Genomic DNA, 6,236 nt, shown 5'->3' with positions numbered 1-6,236 from the left:
ATGAAGTCTTATCTGGATCCACTGTCAAACAAGAGGAATCTTTGTATTTTGAATGTAATTATAAGAGGATTTGTATTTTGTAAGGAATTGTAATTTATTGGGAGCAATTGAGATTGTATGTGAGATTGTATTAGGAGATTGTACTCGAATAAAATTTTGATTCAAATATACATTATGAGATTGTATGGGATTGTATAGTATTGAATTTGGATTTGTTATCAGGTTTTTTAAATAGGTAAAAAAAAAAATTAAAACACAATTAAAAGGCATATTAAAAAAAAAATAATTAAATGGAATATATTAATTATTGGGGATGTTTGACACTGTGCAAGCGCCTCCATTTGTAAAAGGGGCGCCCACGTGGGCAAGTGCCCCTTTTTCTAGAAGGGGTGCTTGGCCACGTGGGCGCCCCCTTTTCGACTTTTCCAAAAGGGTGTGCTTGCGCAGTGCCAAGCACTCCCTTTCCAATTTAGCAACGCTTTACCTAAAATGCCTCATTTTGAAGGCATTTTTCACTGAAAGAAGAATTTCTAAATTGAATTTCAGTCGCTATCATTTGGGATGTGCGTCAAGTGCCGTTATTCAAGCGTTACTAAATCAAATGAGGCTTTTTTTTTTAGCCAAAAACGCCCCAAATGACCATGTCACTAAATGTTTGTTTATTTTTATTTTTTATTTTTTTAATTTTTTTGTGTGTGTAGGGGCGCTGGTCAAAGCCAAATTTGGAGGCGTTACAAATATTCTTATCACCTCCCTTATTTTCTCGCTAGCTTTCCTATGTTAATTTCAATACATTTTTAAATGTTACAAACAAAGATAAAATAAATTATTTTTTAAACTTATTTTTTTCTGAAAAATGAATTAAATTTTTAAACATATATATATTATTATGTTGGACAAAATAAGAGATCCTATGGCCACCTAATGGAACCAAGAGCTCGAAGCTACATTTGTTTAAATTATCATCGGTGAATACCAGAACATCCGCACAATATTTTGCAGTCACTTAAGCGCTGCAAGTTTCCAACACATTACGGCCGCAATGAATTATGTCTTGCCTAATATATTATGGACCGAAAATGGAGATTTGGCAAACAAGACATTAGATAGCTTGCTCTAATAATTAGACGAATATTAAGCGACCAGATATGTGAATTACGAATAGGATATGATCATCTCAATTTGAAATGAAATGGATAATATCTATTTCATAGTCAAGATTCAAAGTTCGTGAATTTAACAGTAAATATGAAGTCAATGTTAACATGCGTTTTAAAAAACTTAAATAATGCAAAATCATATACACCGTTAAATGCATAAACTTTAAATCCTGATCATAAAATTAATACTATTCATTTCATTTGAATTCGAGAGAATTATCATCCTATAAATTATGCTTCTTTATGAATCCCATAAATATGATTGGAAAACTGGCTTGCACTTGCACCGTAAAAGTTGCATGTGGTCATGAAATGGGTAAGATTTGGTTATGATCATGAATGCTGGCTATTTTCCTGTAGACCGCCTCCACTATAATCAGTGACAGCCATTCCCATTTCTTCTCCTTTTCAATTGGCGTGGTCCTTGTACGTCAAACTCAAGCCCTATAATTCCCCCATCCCCCACCTTTACTTTGTTTTGTTTCTTTTGTTTGTTTTCTTTTGTTTCCGGTGTGTTGTTTGTGCTGATGTATTTGCTGAGGAAAAAAATACATGCCGGTTGTTTTTTAATGTTCAACTACAACGTAGCTGGGCCAAGAAATGGGATTCCTTGAGATAATTGAATAGCTTTTAAGGAAAATAATCAATTATCCAGTTGAACGTTTTGATGCTCATATTGAATTTTATGTTTGTTTCAGCGTAAAATAATTTTAAAAAATATTATTTGTATTTTTTAAAAAGTAATAGGTAACCGAAAACATTTTCAATTTGACCAAAAAAGTTCACTATTTTTTTTTTTTTACCCAAAAAACTTACTTAATTTTCATTAAATGTTTTCTTTTCTTAAAACTGTAAACCACGTTTTAAATTTGAAGTTTCACTTTTCAAATCGTCCGTAAGACCGTCGTCAAAACTCAATGGCCTTTTTTATTGTTGTACGAACTAAACGCTAAAAAATATTTTCAAAAATAATATCTTTAAAAATATTTTTTTTGGACAAAAAAAAAAATTGACCCTCATTAATTTCCATTATGAAGACCCCAAAACTTTTATAAAGTTGCATGTTCCATCACACTTTTCCCCTCTCTCTCTGTCTGTGTCTATGATCGTCAGGGAGTGTTTTATAGAGATTCTTACAAGTAAGATTATGATAAGGAAACACCCAAGGATTTGTTCAAATGCGGGGACAACATGCAAGCGGGAAAAGTTGTCATTTTGCTACGATTATTTGGCATCTCTCTTCAACCATCAAATCCAGCTAGACCCACATTTTTAATTACCCATAAATAACAAATATTTATTTACCTACTCTGTATTATATAATACATTGTCAACTTTTTTATGTCTGGCTATCTTCTGTACAGCCTAAAAGCAATCAAGTTGGGGCATGGCAGTGAAACTACTCAAATACCCCTTTTGGGTTTCAATTGCAGGGGTATCAAAGGTTATTGAAGTTTCTTTATTTACCTTTGGCTTTTTTTGTATTGGTAATGTTTATTTTTCTTTTCCTAGTTGTGGTGAAAATAGTATTCATGACCTCTCACCCATATAATCACTACAAGAATTTTATTCTTTAGCGATAATTTTTATAGTTCAAAAGTTGTCACTAATGACTTTTAGAGGGCGTTTAATAAGTCGTTTATGTGTCCTTAATTGGTAATTTATTCGGCTAAAGATTACGTCTCATAAAGTATAAGTTACTAGTTCGAATCTTTCTTTTTTATTTTTCTCCCTTCGTGCAAACACTAAAAGAAAAGAAAAAAAAAAGAGCCGTTTATGTTGTTTTGTTGAGAAAGCTTATCGGCCACAACTTTTATCCATTATTCTTGGCAAATAACGAAAGAGCCTTGGCTAATAAGTAATTTACAAAAAAAAAAAAAAAAAACAAAACAAAAAACAAATTTTGAATTTTATATTGAGTAGTTCAACTATTGCTGAATCATGGCTCGTCACTATTGTTAGCAACATACTTCATCAATAGTATGCAAATTCACAACGTGATACGCAATTGAACACGAGTTCAAGAAATAGTTTCATTATACTTTGAATTAATTTCATTAAGAAATTAAGCATACTTTATGCATTAAGATAATATAAAAGGATTTTATAAATGTATTCAGTAGGATTTTGGTATCTCCTTCCCCACTTTGAATTAAAAAAACAAAGTAGGATTTTGGTAGAGAAACAAAATTGATGAGATTGGTGCATCACCCCACAGCAAAAGTCCACGGGAGATTTTAATAGCCAAACAATAAAACATGATAATGTCATTCAATTAGAATATATATAAAAAAAAATAAAACATGATAATGCCTTCAATTTTTCTTCTTTGCTTCCTCATAATACTTGGTCAGCATCAAGATCAACCAACGATAATTCATTCATGTAGGGCTAAAAATGGGTTCAATCATGTAGTAAACATTTGTTTATCCAAAAAAAAAAAAAAAAAAATCTCACATCATTCTTTGTAGAAAAAGTTAAGTTTTTATTTTTTTTATTTTAATTTTTAGATAAATGCATTCTTAGTCCCTGTAGTTTGGAGTTTTGACAAATAGCTCATTGAATTTTAAAAAGTAATTAATCACTCTCTATGATAAGAAAAAAAAAAATTAGGTGGCTTTAGGGATGGAGCTAGAAATTATTATGGGCAAGGGCTAAGGGCCAACAAATTTTGCTGCTAGGGCCAATACCTTATAATATTTTTTTTACCTTAAAAATTTTTTATTCTTAAGAATTGAGGGGGAGCTATGGCCTATGCCAATCCCTCCCTCCATGCACGCCATGACTATTAGGGGTGGCCGAACCACTCCAATGAGCACAAGCCACCCCTATATATATGCTCAAAGGTGGTGGCCAAGCCACCCGAGGCCCGTGTGGTGATTCAACCGCCCCCATTTAGCATATTAATGAATTTTATCAACTTTTTCTATTGGCAATTACTTTCTTTTTTTTTTGACACGTTCACATAAGGAGAGAGAAAGTGGGGAGAATGATTCAAACTAGTGATTTTCGCTTTATGAGGCTCGATCTCCAACCGAAAGAGCTACCATTTGAGAACAATCACTTTTTAAAATTCATTGAACTATTTGTCAAAACTCCAAACCACGGGGAGCAAAAATACATTTATCTCATTTTTCTTTACTATACGTGTTGAAACATATCTAAATTTAATTAAAACATTATTTAGAATGGAAATTTGTTCCTGTATATAGTCTAATTTAATCATTAATCTTCTTAACCAAGAGAGAGAGAGAGAGAGATTAGTTATTTTGTTTCACAGGACAACAAAGAAGAATCCGGTTCTATCCAATCATTTTCAAATTCAAATTTGAAAAGACTTTAAAAATAAAATCCCAAGCTTCTCCCCTAGCCCTAAATTGAAACTTTCCATATCCAACGAGAAATGCTACGCTTGCAAAATAAACTTTTACAAAGTGACGTGGCACAATATGATTGAGTTTATCAAAATTTAAATTTATCTCATTTTTAATCATTTTGTAAAAGTTTTTTTTTGTAAGTTTAGCATTTCTCATATCCAATACTATGAATTTGAAAAGGCTTATGAAGTTATGATCTTACCTTTTTCTTAGCCTACTAATTAGATCCATTTTGCAAAATAGTTTTTTTCACTAGTGTTTTTTACTCACAAGTAGTATTGTATAATATCTTTCCAATAAAAGAAAGATTTTATTAAATCACTTCTCTAAAAAAACAAAAAATTAGGACGATCAGAAAGAGTGAATCTTATTTATTAAATTAAGCAAAAACTACGTTTACTCCCTCTAATTACCATCATTTTTGCAATGCACACAACGTTTCATTTTTTACAATGTTCTCTCCGATCTACCATTGGAATTGCGATGTTTACCTTGCACGCCCAAAATGATAAAAATACTTTAAGATAGAAAATATATATTCGAAAAAATTGAAAATTTTTTTAAAAAATCAAAATGGGAAAATGCATAAATTTAGGGGGGAAAAATGAAAAAAAAAAAAAAAAACCAATAAAGTTAAGAATTTTTTGCCTTTTCATTTTTTAATTATTCTATCTTAAGGTATTGTTGTCATTTCGAGCACGGATATGAGACATTGCAACCTAAATGGTAGGTTGTGGAGGATATTGCAAACAGAGTGATAACTAGACAGAGTAAATGTAGTTTTTCATTTAATTAATATTTTAATATTTTTCTTCACATTTTGGCACAAACCTCCGACACATGAAATATTTAACTAAAATAAAAAAGTAAGTTATAAGTAAGCTAATGTCCATGTGATATTATGTCATTTACGTCAATTTTTTTAAATTAATAAAAAAAATATTTTAATATTTTAACAAAAAAAAAAAAAGAGAGAAAAATCTGAATGACGTGTGGGTCATCATCAATCAATAATCTAAAACTTTACACTAATATTATAAGAAAAGACATTACAGGTAATATACACCCATTTTTGAGAGATCTGTTGGGCCCATCAAAATATGAGATGATGAGGAGCCCACCACCACTAGGGGTGTCAAAAAAAACCGGGAAACCGGAACCGGGACCGGAAAACCGGGAAACCGGGAAACCGGGGACCGGTTCCGGTTCCGGTTGCCAAAAAAAAAAAAACCGGGACCCCGGTTCCGGTCCCGGTTTTTGGCACCCGGTAAAAACCGGGAAAACCGGAACCGGGTCTTATTTTATTAAATAATATTTATATATTATTATATTGTATATATATATTAATATTTTATAATTCTTTTAGTCTTTTACACAACGTTTAGGACCTTAAGCAATTAGGTTTCTCACTTTTCCGGTTTTGAAGGTTTTAAAATGATTTTTAGGGTATTTTAAAAAATTTGAATTTTTATTTCTAAGGCTCATATAGGCAAAAACATTGACTTTTTAGGATTTTTAGGCTTTTTTAGGTTTATTTTTTAATTATTTGGAACAATCACAATAAAGCCTCTTTAATTTAGACAAAAAGATTAATAGTTTTTTTTTAAAATGAGTTAACTTATGAAAAAAATAATGGGCTTATTTTAGGCCCAATACCTAAAATAAGCCCCAAACACTAATTTTTTTCAAAAACCGGTTA

This window comes from Corylus avellana, chromosome ca4, assembly GCF_901000735.1.
Source record: "Corylus avellana chromosome ca4, CavTom2PMs-1.0".
NCBI lineage: Eukaryota > Viridiplantae > Streptophyta > Magnoliopsida > Fagales > Betulaceae > Corylus > Corylus avellana.
Note: the sequence above shows the minus strand (reverse complement) of the source record.